General features: G+C 40.8%; 1 protein-coding gene across 6 annotated transcripts in view; it reads left to right on the top strand.

The window, feature by feature from the left end:
- ANK2 (ankyrin 2) overlaps positions 1-14,908 on the top strand; it is a gene marked incomplete at its 3' end in the record, with an annotated part of 315,375 nt that overhangs the window by 16,956 nt on the left and 283,511 nt on the right. For 2 of the 6 annotated variants that reach the window (XM_083631496.1, XM_083631497.1), the window contains exon 1: positions 5,608-5,827. The exons of 2 other annotated variants lie outside the window; for them this stretch is intronic. Of the gene's footprint in view, positions 1-5,597; positions 5,828-14,908 lie in introns of those variants that run through there. 2 more of the 6 variants (XM_083631504.1, XM_083631492.1) reach the window with 2 other exon arrangements.

The following is a 14,908-nucleotide window of genomic DNA, read 5'->3' as shown; positions in this document are numbered from 1 at the left end:
AGCAGCTTCAGTTTCAACTTCCACTTCCCATAAGAGCCAGCAGAGGGTGTCTGGTTCTCTGTATGTGTGTGAGAACATCATTCAAGTTCATTAGCAGGGCAGAAGAGAAATTCTGGTTCACATTTAATTCCATGAAGGCAGAATCATAGAGTTGGAGGGGACCCTGAGGATCATCTAGTCCAGCCCCCGGCAATGCAGGAATATGCAGCTGTCCCTTACGGGGATTGAACCTGTAACCTTAACAGCTTTGGAATTACCAGCACCATGCTCTAGCCAACTGAGCTACTCAGCTTCTACCAGGAATTATTGTAGAATAAAAAGAAACGTGAAACACAAAAACGAGAGGGGACCAGAGGATGGAGAATAGGAGGAACAGAAACAGATACTACTGAAGTCATTATTGTTGTTATCATCATCATCATCATCATCATCATCATCATCATCATCATTATTATAAAAACACTTCCAATTGTGATAGCAAGAAGGCAGTTTCAAAATACTATTCATAAGATATCTGAAGTGGGTTTTTTTTTTTTTTAAGCAGGTATATATGTTTGGATAAAACCCAGGTATAGCATTATCTAAAAAATATTTTTATCAACTATTTCCAGAGGAGTAGGCTCTCTAGAGGTTTGCCCATGGGGGAATGTGGTTCTTCAGTGCTGCTAAGGCTTTACCCTTAGAGGCACCCTCCATTGTCTCTCTAGACAGACAGATGATAGTGACAACAGCATTGCAACAATTCACAGTGCTGTTGCTGCAGGAAAAAAAAACAAGTTTTGTGACACCTTAAAGACAGCACATTGGAATAGAATAAAACTTTGTTGTTTAAAGCCGTAGGCCACCACAATATAAATACACTGAACATATTTCAGTTAACATATTCAGCAAACAAATATACATGCAAAAATAAAAAGCATACAAACATACTGAGCGTTTGCATCTGATGACGTGGACTCAAATCTATGTGTCATAATGAATTCATTTGTCTTTAAGGTGCTACAGGTGTATTAGTTGGCTCTGCAATAGTAGCTTATCAGACAAAAGTGAGCAAGCGGAATCAATGGGTAATGAGAAGCCAGTAAGGGTTAGTCAGACATCGACATAGCTAAATCGAGCACAGTAATGAAATGATTCAGGTGGGCTCAGCATCAACACCTGCTTGAACTGGGAGCAGGGTGTTGGTTGTTTGCAGACTAAATATGCAATGAAAGTACATCCAGAAAGGCCTCCATCTGCTATTTTACCATTGTACTACCAACCCAGTATATCTGAAGCAGTGTCTCCACCCTCATCATTCTGCCCAGACACTGAGGTCCAGCGCCGAGGGCCTTCTGGCAGTTCCCTCACTGCGAGAAGCAAAGCTACAGGGAACCAGGCAGAGGGCCTTTTTGGTAGTGGCGCCCACCCTGTGGAACACCCTCCCATCAGATGTCAAAGAGATAAACAACTACCTGTCATTTAGAAGACATCTGAAGGCAGCCCTGTTCAGGGAAGTTTTTAATGTGTGACATTTTAATGTATTTTAGTCTTTGTTGGAAGCCGCCCAGCCAGATGGGTGGGGTACAAATAATAAATTATTATATTATTATTATTATAACCCACCATCTCCATTCTCCAATCTCTAGAAATGGTCAGCCCTACCGACTTTGCAGGGGGAAATTCTCCAATATTGAGGAAGGTTCTGCAGCTGGAAGGGGAATGCAGTGCCCATTTATTGTTGACCAGGCTAAAAAGAAAGTGCTAGAACAGCTTCTTACCTTGCAACTGTGAATGGGAAATGGAAGCTCATCTCTCATTTCTCTCTTGGCATGATACCTGTCAGGTGAAAAGTGGCAATCTGTTAATGTGAGGCTGGTAGAAGGGAGACGGATAAGTTTGTAGTGTGCAAGTGAGCAGATGCATCGTTGAGACACCAGTTTTCTATCCCTGATGTATGCATTCGACCAGTCTAATAGTATGAGAAAGTTGTAATGTAATGTAATTCACAAGCTTAGAACAAATGCATTGGAACTGATTACTGTCAAACTTAGGTCCTTTTCCAGTTGAGTTGCCATATCTTAAACACTGATGTTTATGTGCAGACTTCAAAAGACAGAAGTGTGTCTGGCCACAAAGATGATCTCTTAGCAGCGTTTTAAAAACAGGAATACTTCTGATAAAGTAGGGACATAATGTGCAATGCAGTCACAATTACATGTTCTATGGTTCATTTTGTTCCACAGTATTTCTAATTGTGTGTTTTGTATTGGCTATTTTAATTGCAGTTTTTAAACGGCTGGCAACTTGAATCTCAAAATATATTTTATCATGCTAATCAGCTTCTGCAATCACAGTTGCAGGGACTGTTCTACATGTAGGCTCACCCCATTATTACCTATCCAGTGGCATAGACAGGTAGGGAGGATTATACTTGCAATATTTTTTTAAAAATCCCCCAGTAACATTTGTATATGAATTGGTTGCACTCTGAACATGTTTGTAGTCTGATTTCATCCACTTAAGTTATGCCCTTCCAGTTCAGTACTATGTGTTCTCCTTTCCTCTTTCATTTCAGTTCTTTGAACAATCACAATCCAACATTATGTGTTCTGAGAAAAACAACCCTCAAGATTTATTGTGTGGCTGCTTGAGTTTCTGTTTCCAAAGAAAAGGAGCTTCCTTTGAGCTGCATTCAGCAAACTCCCTTTCTCACCGGAACTATGCCAGAAGATGGCATTGCTGTATGCTGATTCCCCATCTCCATTGCAACAAGTCATTAAGAGCTAGTCGAAAGGCTGCACTTTGAAAGTCCATTAGTGTGACTCAGGCTAACAGGAAATTTGCCTTCATATCTCTCATCGAGGGCAATCCCATTAAAGGCTCCAAGACCTGCAAGATGTTGGATGGGCTTTTTGTTTTTGTTTTTTTATTGGTACATAAAATAAAAAAGGCTCATATTACAAGATACCATTGAGCCCTTAATAAGCTGAGTGCTTCAGAAGCTGCAAGTATGGAAAATGAACACAAGTGGCAAATGCTCAGACATTTTCCTCCTCATTTATTGCCAAACCTTAGAGTCTGCTGTCTCCCACCCCACAAACAAACAAACATCAACATGAGATTATGGAGATTTTATCTAAAATCTCTTTAAAGGTGTGGTTATACATGTTAACCCTGAGAATATATAGAGTTCTGAAAAGCAACTTCATTTCAGAACAGTTCAGCCTCTGTAATCTCAGTAGATGTTTGTGTGTGTGGTGTACAAAGGTACAAAACAAAAATTTAAAAAATCAGGTACAACTATAAAATCAAACTTCAGTGAGATGCCTGCTGGAATAAGAAAGACTTCAGTAGGTGCCAGGAGTCGAATAGGGGTGGGGGCTTGTCTGACCTCAACTGGAAAAGTTACATAAAATTGGGCCCACAATACTAAACGCACATCTCTTGGCAGAAACAGCTGATCATAGCAGTGGGGCATCATTAGCAGTGATTCCTCCAAAGACCTCAGTGAGTGGGTAGGGATATCAGGAACTAGGCAGTCCTTGAGGCATCCAGGGTCCAATTTGTTAAAGGCCTTGTAAATTAATACAAGAACCTTGAACCTGGGCATATGGTCAGCCAGTGAAGACTTTGAAGCCCCAGGGTTACATACTGGTGATAATCTGTTGCCATCAACAGTTTAGCTGCAATGTTTTGCACAAGCTTGAACTTCCAGACCAAGACCAAGGGTAGCCCCATGTTGTAATAATTGAGTCTTGAGGTTACCAAGAAATTGTGGGAACGTGCTTGATGTTCTTTGACACAGCTGCAGATGTACCATAAACTAATATTGCAGCCTATCTCCATCCAGTGGAATTATATTGAAGAAGAGGAGTGGCAGTGTAGTATCACCAATTAAAACACTTTTTGCTGTGTAAGAGACTGAACGTCTCCAACTGAAGGCACTTTAAAATTGTGGGAATTCTGGCATAAACGACTTGGCATAACATTACATTCCTAACCCCTGCTGCTGTCTAGTTCTACAGCACACTCAAAGAGCCAGCCAAGGTCCCACTTCTGAGGAAATTGGAACATTTTTTGTACTAATAGTTATTATCATTGTAAGTAAATTCTTGAGCTTTTGGTTGGGGTAGTAAATCAAAGAGGCTGCAAAGCAACTCTGTGTTATCCCAGGCATAACTGTGTTTGTAGTGATTAACTATTAATAACAGGCAAGAATACATTTGAGCTAGTAAGTCTTCAGGCACAATCTTACACATGCGTACTCCAGACTAAGTTCTGTTGAGTTCAGGGGCTTCCTCCCAGGTATCCTTGCATGAACTGATACAGACTTGCAGGCTGCATCATACCTTAGAAAAATGAATATGATTTATTTGTTTATATGCACAGGATGGCTTTCCACAAAAAGCTCAAGGTTCCTTACATAACTGTAAAGATGCTAAAACAAAACCAGCCATTAAAAGTAGTGAAACAATAAATAAAGGGATCCATAAAGCATATTAAATTGTCATACTAGATGGAAAAGTTTTTAAAATGAAAATATATTTGCTTTCTTGTGGAGCTTGCATTTGCAGTGTCTGATTTGTTATGGTATGGCCTTGCTGCTGGTTCCGTGCATAAACTTTAAACATACCAACCTACCTCTGTCCAGTGGAATTCTACTGAGGAAGAGGAATGGCAGTGTAGTGTCACCAAGCAAGATGCTATTCCAGGCATAGGCAGACTCGGCCCTCCAGTTGTTTTGCGACTACAATTCCCATCATCCCTGACCACTTGTCCTGTTAGCTAGGGATGATGGGAGTTGTAGTCCCAAAAACATCCGGAGGGCTGAGTTTGCCTATGCCTGTGCTATTCCCTGTGTAAGAGACTGAATGTCTCTGCCTGAAGGCACGTTGAGCAAGTATAGTCTTCAGGTGTGATTTATTGCTATTTTAAACTATTGATTTCATTCAGTGGATGGCCTGAATAAAAAACTGCTTCAGCCTTCCATATAAACTGCAACAGTCTTCAGTGATTATTCTCTTTTTCTAATTGGGATAATTTGAAATTATGAAAGGAAAGAGTCATAACACAAAGCACTATTTAATTAATTACTGACAGCAGAATGCTAAGAATGCCTACTCAGAAGTCATCCTCGCTGAATTTAGTGAGACTTGCACAGGGAATACTGTGCCATGAGAAATTCCAGTATGGTTTCTTGGGTGTGGGTTAAATGACCACAGGCACCCATTTCCCCTCAAACTGTATTTCTCTTTTGTCTCTCCTAATTTATGGGAATCCCATAAGGTGCTTGATAAGGTGTATAATTGTTTTTGTATGTTTTTCCTTACTCCAAATCTCACCACAGCCACAAACCTCCTTTCCATGGACTTGAACCAGTCACTCTTTGCATTCCCTCACCAGACTGTTATCAGCATAAATTAGATATGGATAGTAAAGCAATGGCTGCATTCTCCAGATTCCTTTATTCAGTGCATATCTTCAGGATTCATATATGCCATATGATTTGCCCTCTCCAAACTGCAAGCTGAGAGAGGAGGAACAGCCTCCTTGCTTTCTCACTCAGACAGCCTGATACCTCCCAGCTGCCAAGTATAAACGCAGCTGAAGAGAGTTAGACTGACTGCCAGAAGCTGGTGTGTTCTGGAAGCACAGTTACATTCAAGGGAAGATCATGCAGTGCTAGATGGCCAGCAGGGACTGGCCAGAAGCAAGCACATGGATTACAGTAAAAGAGCTGTAATAGGAAAGTCTGCTATCTCTGACATCAGTTTGCAAGAGAGCCTGGAGGCTTTTCTCCGCCAAGAGGTGTCACAGCGTGGAGGGAGACTGGCTGGGGTTGGCAGTGAGTTGGCTGTATTTTTGTCTTAAGGGAGGATTTGGTGGTTGGGAGGCTCATTTCTTGAACAAATACTTGGTGCTGCTCTAGCAGTTGAATATACTTGATTGTGAGTTTACTTGTCTTGATTTCTAAATTTGCTTTGAGCGGAGCTTCTCTTCTGTTTGGGAAATATTCTATTCTGCGGCTGAGATTTTGCTTTGAGTGCATGTTGCTATCAGGAAGGGGTGACTGCAGCTAGGGGTGAAGAATTAATTGCTGAGGTTTTGGGGGATGGGAAGCACAAGTGTATGTTTGTGGAATGAGGTGTTGCAAAAGTGGAGGGAGAAACTTGATTACATGCTAGCGCAGTCCTAACTGTCTACTCAGACATAAGCTGCACTGAGTTGAATAGGCTTATTTCCAGGTAAGTGCATATGTTCCTTTCCCAGAGGACTGTTATACCAGCAGTGGTATTTGCTTGTATGAACAATACTTTGAGCTTCCTTGTGTTTTGGAGTGTTTTCCCTTCACATCCACAATGCTGCTAAAGGGATAACCATCACATGAACTGAGGCAATTTACTGCATCTCCTTAAATTCTTTTAAAGTGTTTTAAAATTATTATTATGAGCCATAGGCTTTAGTGGTTTGGCAATTAATGCTGATTAATGGGCCTTCAAGGACGACTGAGGATACAAGTCTCAGGGCCAGCATGAGGCAGACTGAGGCAACTGCTTCAGGTAGCAGATGTTGAAGGGTGAGGAACAGTGGTAAGGTGCTGGCAGGTAGGGCTGTGGCCACATAGCCTGTGCAGTGAAGGATGTTGTCCTGTTGCCACAGTTGGAAGTAATAGTGAGCTGGCAGTTCATTCTGCTTTCGTTCATGGAATAGGAGGGACGCCATTTTGTTCTCCACCTTAGGCGTCAACATTTCCTGGCAAGCCCAACATATCTGCCAGGGTTATGGCTGAGACTAGGAAGTGGGGAGAAGTGATCTGAATGGGGCCATATAAAGAAGTTTGAGATTTTGTAGCAGACTACTGTTGCTCTTGGAGATTGATACCTGTATTGCATTGTATCAGTATCTGTACTGCTGCCTGCTCCCTTCTGTTCAGTTAGCATATTTGTTAATTAAACAAAAGGCACCAAGACCCTCTCTCCCCAAAGATCTGATTCTGTGAGAGGTTTTCCTCAGCAAAAGCATCTGCACCACTGTCTCACATACAATGTTTCTGTTGATGGCATATTGGATTTTTTTTTGTATATAGCACATTTTTGATACGTTATCATAATTTAATTAATACCCGAGAATATGTTCAATATTCCTTCCCCTGTCAGATGATAGAAATATGACCTTGCCCTGTCAACCCCTTAGCAGAGAGTACAGAGACACTTTCTGATAATGACCTTTCTTCTATGCCTGTAAATGGGCAATTATGTCACTTCAAGGGCAGGGCTAACGATGTACTTGTAGTTGATGGAAACATGAAGCTTGCCTCTGTCCATGATTTCAACTGCTTGCTGTTGGGGGAGCCTGTTTAGAAGGTTGGTACATGGTCCAATATAATCCTCTTCTTCCTCTGAAGCACCTCTGAATCAGGCCTCACCCACCCACCCAGACTGCCAAAGATACTTTCTCAAATAAAACTGGAATATTATCTGAATAAAGGTTAATGAGATATGAGGTTTGGGTATTCTATATGTATCCTCATTTTCTTCTATAAAAGCCCTCAAGGCAGGTTATACATGCAAGCAGCCTATATCAACTTTATTGAGTCAAAGTGTCAAGCCCCATTGATATGATGAGTATAAAACCGCATCCTTGTGGGTATTTACTTGTGAGTAAGCCTTGTGAACTCCCTTGGTCTTACTGCAGAGTAAATGTGCATAGAATTAGGCTGCAAATTTCCTAATGTAAATCATTAGGACTTGGCTGACTTACGCCTATTGTCATTATGAGCTTGTTTTTGCTCTGTTTCCTAGTATGTTTATAAGAAAAGGCCAAATTGCCATAGCTACATAGTTTTATTTTAAGAGGCCTCCTACATTCATAGGGCTATTAATTTAGGCAATATTAACATGAAGAGAAAAAGTGCTGAATGTGTAATTGAAAGAAGCTCTGAAATAGAATGGGGGGGGGATCAAGGAGCATGGTGCATATGAAAAAGTCAACTTGAAGCTGGGTTTAGACCTGACCACCACTGTCTGATCAATTCTGAAGGTTGGCAAGGCTTGTTAAAAAGGATTCTGAAATTTGAATTAAGTGAAAGTATTCTCTGTCTGTGTAAGATTGTGTCTAACAGAAATACGGATGAAAACGGAAAGAGATAAACCTGAGACAAACTATCATTTTATCTCGTTGGTTGATTCAAGGGATTGTTTTATTATAAATCTTTATTAGAGTATTGTTGGATTATTTCACTGTTGGCTACGTTCACTTTACCCCCAAGAGTTGTAAGCATTGATGCAACCCCGATCCATTTTTCAAATGTACACATTAAGTGACATTGATATAATATGATAAATTACCACTTGTAGACAATATCTGGGTTTGTGAACCGCAGTATAATTACAGAGCTATTCCAGGCCCAGGAGTATCTGTAGCGTTGAAAGATGCTGAAAAGGCTGTTGCTGGCTTCTGGTAAACCTCTTGTCAGAGACACTAGTGTCTGTGGCTTGCATCTTGTATAGAAACAGCTATTTCATTTGAAACTACTTTTTATGCTACATCTCAATTTAATAACTCCCAGAGCTCCTAATAAGAATGATAGTTTTCATTTTTTCCCCTAACTCAAAACAAAAGCAATATATAATATGTATGTAAATTTGCATGCAATTTTAGAACAATTGAAGCAATAAAATAGTTAACAGTAAATAACAAGCAAATCTATAAAACATTAATCAGCACCAGTAAAAATTAGCTCAGAAGACATGCTGGAAGGCCTAAGCAAATAAATATGTTTTTGTAAGGCACTCACAGGCTTATCACAACCGGCATCTTAAACTATACTTCAAAGCAAACTATTGTTTAGTGTGAATGAGCTGTATGCTAAACATTTCCCATGGCTTTTCTCCCATACTCCTGCTACACAAGGGTGGAGCAGAGCTCGGCTTGTTGTGCCATCTGAACTGACACTCGTACTTGGTTTCCTCTTAACAAACCATGAGTGGTAAGCCAAGAATAAACCTTGGTTGCTGCTTATATTTTGCTTGGATGTAACAAACAATGAGCCCAGATTCGGATGATACAATAAGGCAGGCTCTGGCTTCTTTGGTCTGCAGTGCAGCAGGGGTGGGTGAGGGATGCCAGTGGAACATTTAAGCAATGTGCACCAGCATGATTTGTGAACTGGTTGATCTGTGCTCTCATACTGGACCCAGGTGGTATTAGTGCTGCTTAGTGCTTGGGGCAGGAATATTAGTTGCCTCACAGGGATGTTTAACTGGTGGTCTTGCCTTGCAAAAAAGCTTATGGGAGAATGTGATGCTAATGACCAATACCAAGATGAAGGTCTACCAGGCTTGTGTGTTGAGCATGCTGTTTTATGGTAGTGAGATGTGGGCAGCTTATAACCACCTGGAGTGACACCCCAGTGCCTTCCACATACTCTGTTTCAGGAAGATTTTGCACACCATATGGCAGGACAGAGTCTCAAAGCCCTCATTTCCAGCATGTTCACACTCCTGTCACAGTGACGTCTATGCTGGCTTTGTAATGTATACACAATGGAAGGTGGCAGAAAGGACATGCTCTGCAGGCAACTGGCTTCAGGCACCAGGCCTATTGGCGGATCAACACTGCATTGCAAAGATGTCTGCAGTTGTAACATGAAAGTTGGCGGCACTAAGTCCACCTTGTGCGAATCCCTTGCAGACAGCTGCAGCACCTGGAGACAGTCAGTCAGGTTGTATATCCATAGCAGTGACCAAAGGAGGAATGACCACTGGGAGGAGTGCAGAAAGAACAAATGCATTGGTGCACCTGCATCAGCACAACCAGATGCTTTCATCTGCCCCAGCTGCAAGAAACATGAAATTATATGTGTGTGTGTGTGTGTGTGTGTGTGTATATATATATATATATATATATATATATATATATATATATATGAACAAAGAACAACAGCAGCACATCATTTTGGGCTTCCAAAAAGGGGTCTCCCTTATTTCAAGTCCTTTTGAATAATTTATCATCACATTTCCCAGGCATCTCAAGGCACATGACGCAGCCGCCTTACTAAAATCTAAGAAGATTTGGGTCTGGCTATAGTGACAAAAGTGAAAAACTGCCTTAGAGCTCCATCTTGTTGAATGGTCACTTTAAAAAGTGAAGGTTCATTATTGCTTCACAAGTTGTGTATGTCTTTAAGGGCCAGGGCCAGGGCAAATAACGAGACCCAGTCTTACAGCTGTGAAACATAGCAGGTGCTGCTGAGTTGTGTTAATCAAGCTGTGTCAGCAATTAGGTATAGTATATAAGGAGCAGCACCTAGCTCTCCCATTACCCTGGGGGATGGGTTGGTGGTTGGGTCTGGTTTGTTGTTGATGTATTTAGTGTATAAGGAGTTTTTGTTATTAAAACCTTGTTTAAGTTATTTTTGAGTCCCTTTTTAATGCATGGTCTCCCCAGCAAGCTCTCTGCAGCGCTACCATACTGATAAAAAGCCAACACATCTATGCCACCTTGAGTTTCATGATGCAAGGAAGGTGAGATATACATGTCCTAAATAAAATCTGTATAATTTAATAAAATATTTCTGTAAGTGTTTGGACCTTCCAGCATTTCAGCTAGCCCCTGTGACTAATGCAGAACAGCATGGTAGGAGAATATCCTTCATCTTTGCAATTAAATTCTGTATCCGTTGAGAGTCTCTGTTGATAACATTTAAGTACTGGGGGCGGCAGGCAGAGAGAGAAAGAGAAGCACAAGCAGTTATCTTACGTAGTATAAACAAGGCAGCAGACATAAGTTAATGCTAATGTGTCCACAGCTTGAGCCAAAAGCTTTTCAGGGTTATTACAACACACTGGGCATGCAGCCCATCCATCTAAATGTCTAAATTGCATTAAAGTTATGGATTGCCCTTTGTACTCCTCTGCAGATGTGGGGGCCCACTGCTACTGTTCTTGTAGAGACTTGTGGATGCTTTGAGGTGGGTTGGTATGATGTCAGAGCCGATATTTCATGTACTGAATTAGGTAGTGATTTTCAGATAAGTGCTGAAACCAGCTTCTTTGCTAATCTGAAGTAAAAGAGAATCTTTCTTTAGAGCAGAACTTAGGAAGGCTGCTTTATCCATGCGGGGACAGAATATACAGGTGGTATCTGGTTTTGCGTGGAGGCTCCAGGATGTAGTATTTGCCTGTGGAGGAGGCACATGTAAATAAATAGCTGCTAATTAAAAAGAAAGAAAGCACATCCATCTATAAAGTACCGGTATTTAGTCACATACACAAAATGAAATTAACCTTTATCGCAAGTGTTGTACTAAGGAACTCCTCCTTTAAAGGCCCTTTATATTTTAAACCACTTTTAAAGGTTAATCATTTGTTTGTGAGTTTTGTTGTTTTGGAAATATGAATTAATGTTTTTATTACTAGGCTATAAAGCTAACATCGTCATGGTGCAAATGCAAAGCAGGAAACGAAACAGCCGTTTGTATTCCATTCAGCTAAAACATATGCTTATAAATGGATCGTTAATTTTTACTTGCTCTAACTTCCACGCCCCTAATTCATGCGCATCATGCCATCCATGGATTGCAGTCTATTCAGTACCTGATAAACACCCCTGTTCCTAGGTGGACTGGATATGGGATTTATCAAGAACTTTGAAATGATGCCGTACTGCTCAGTGATGGAGGCAGGGCACGTACTTTCTGTGTCGAATGTTCAGTATTGGGTCCCTCCAGATATGAATGAGAGTCCAGAGATAGCCATGTTACCCCAGCAGCAGTGGCAAGGGTGGGCAGAGCCGCCACAGGCTTCCATTGTCTGAGGCAGCTGCTTCAGTCTGCCTCATGGGTGGGCTGGCCCTGCTTCTGGATTAGGGCCGATCGTCAGAGACAATAGCAATTGTCCAGCAACATCTGTGGGCACAACATTGGCTGACTGGTGTAGACATTACAGAGCTAGAGGGGCTGACGGGCTGACTTGATATAAGGGATCTTCCTATGATATGCTGCCTGTAGACAACCCACGTTTGACAAATCTGGCTTTTTTATCCCATCTTTTCTCCAAGGAGCTCAGCTGGCATTAATCACGCTTGCATTAATTGTGTTTGTGAAACGGTCGCCGAAGCTGTTCTTAAGAATAAGCACTGCTGTGCCACAGATGAACATGAGCATATAAGCTACATCTTCATGATTTTAGTTTGGGGTGGAGCTTTAGGACCACTCTAGAGCTCATGCTGAAAGTGAAAAAGGCAAGAGGGCACAGTTTTTCTGTGCAAGGAATTTTTCATATTTGGTATTGCCACGCAAATAGTGATCAACAGACCAAAAAGCACTGCTAAAAAAGCAACATGCACAAACCTGTTAAAAGTGGTACAAAACTAATAAGGCTTAGTAGTGTATGGAGCCAGTGTAATACACACATTAATGAAGTGCATTATAAAGCAATTGAATTGGCATTTGCCTTTAAATTGAGCCAATGATTCCTAACAAAGGGAAAGGTTATTTTCAGTCTTTTGAGTTTTGATTCAGGTACTGCCAGCCAAACACTTAAAAAGGTGGCTCTTTCTGTTCTTTGTGCTCATGTAGGCGCACAGATCTTTGGAATGCTTATGACATAGTGTAGCCTAAAGGATAACAGTCTCCTTCATTTGCATGAATACTAAGGACACTGCAGTGCCTTGTCTAGGGGTGATGGGTAACTTAGATTCTTTCTCTGTTTTTTTTGAACCAAGTCTGGTGTGGAATGAATGGTCCTTTCATGTTTAATTACTTCTGTCCCTGACTCTTGTCCCACATACACTTTTAAGCCAGTTGTAGTTACAATACAGTTCATGAGATTAATAAATAAAACTTGTGAGATGTATAGGCAGCATTCAGATGCCATGTTATTGATTGTTCAACCATGTTTTATGGTCCTGGTTTGAAGGGCTCACTTGAACCTTTGTTCTGTTAAGCCAAGGGAAGGGAAGAAAGGACCACATTGGCACAGAGCTTATTTCCAGTTCCCCAGATTATGGTTTGGATTCCCCACCTCTGATTTAGTAGATCAAAACATGACATGTGAATGCAGCCGCTGTATATCTAGTGCTTTAGATCTATGCCAAAAGGCAGTACAGTACTGTAAGAATGGCCCAAGAGCCATGGTTGCCTGTCTTTGGACGTAGGATGAACTGTGCAGCAAAGATAAAGCAGAACTAACAGCTCTGCTTTTTTGTATGGTATTATATTGTATATTATGTGGTTTCCTATCCTTCAACACAGGCCTGTGCTAAAACTAATCCCCAGTGTGAACTGAACCTGCCATGCCTTCCCCTATCTCCACACCTCCCAACTTTGGATATCCTTCTCACACTTATGACATTATATATACATCATGTTGGCATCCAAGGAAAGTATAAATGAACTGTCTGAGAAGAGATATGAACCATTAGACTTCAGAGTGATAGCTGGACTGTGTAGGAGGAGATTAAACATTTGCACTTTCCTTGCTAGTAGATAGAAAAGGTTTGATTTCTGCACCACTAAGCTAAGCAGCTTTGCTCCAAAGCCCCAGTTGTTTTAAAGATTTTAAAACATTTATGAGGGATAGTTGCAGGTGCCATTTAGAGGCACTTTGAGGAGGGAACCCTTTAAAATATATATAAGGAATCTTGCTTTAAAGCTAGACTGAGCAAGCATGTAGCTATGGAGGGATAATGAGCTACACTTTAATTAGTCAACATTTTAAATCACGACATGTATTAAAAGCACAACATTGGGTTTTTTGTACATTAAAGTTTTGTACATTAAAGCACACTTGTGGCTCTCTTATAGTTCATGGCTTAATTATATTCAAACAGCAAGCAAGATATGGCTGCTGTTCCTGCTGGCACCACCCACTTTTTCCTGTGCTGCAGCTAGGTGGAGTGTGCCCAATAAAAGTTTAGCTAAAGTAGCACAAGAACTGAGAGAAGTGTCTGGGCCAAGAAGAATCTGGGGACCACCAAACCACAGATTTGGAAGCATAAGCTGAAACGTAGTTTACTTTACAAAGTGGTAGAGTTAGAAATTCTACCATATGTAATTTGTTTCCTTGTTTGCAAACAAGCTAGAAGTTTAGTTTATTCTATGTTCAGGAATATTAAAAATAAACTCCACCCAAAACAATGTTGAAAACCTCATTAGGAAATGTCAGTTGCAAAAAGAGTCAATGTGTGAACCCAAGGCTTTGCGCTCCTATTCCAAAAAAACATGGTTTATCGTGACATCTAAATACAGCCAGTAACTGAATTTTGCAATTTCCCCCTCTTAATTATATGAGTATATAGCTTCATATATCTTGGGTAGATTGACTAGGATGGTTGTTAAATTGCTTTGAAACACTATCATCAGTATAAGGCAGCATTTCCCTGTAAAATAGGCATGTGTAAATAGTGGCTGTTCAAAGAGTCAAATTAAACCCAATATTCCATGTAGTCAGATGAAGCCCTACACCTATAGATTGCACAGCACTTTTCAAAGGTGCTCTATTTTTCAGTAAACATATTGTCTGTATTCTTCTACTGCAACAATATTTAATTTAATAATGTATGCCACATTGCTGATCAATGCTTAAAAACAAAACAAAACAAAACCATCTGCCATACATAGACAGGGCCAATCGTGTAAGAGCTTACCACCTATCATTGCAATTGAGTGGTGATGACCCAGTGATTGCCCCCACGTATTGGTGTCAGGCCTTTAAACATTACAGCAGCACTGTGGGGTCATCTTGTGGAAAAGGGACTTCTATGCTGCTATTATACTGCCTAAAATTCACCATGGTGACAAGAAAAAAAAATCAACTTTTGCTGGCCACCATACAGCTATTATAAGAGGCACAGAAGTGTTACACAAGCCTGGATACCAACAACCCTTCCATTAGCCTTTGCTTAGGAAAGCTATTTAAGAGAA

The sequence above is a fragment of the Podarcis filfolensis genome (assembly GCF_964270895.1).
Source record: "Podarcis filfolensis genome assembly, chromosome: 9".
NCBI lineage: Eukaryota > Metazoa > Chordata > Lepidosauria > Squamata > Lacertidae > Podarcis > Podarcis filfolensis.
This window is presented reverse-complemented; position numbering and strand designations above follow the sequence as displayed.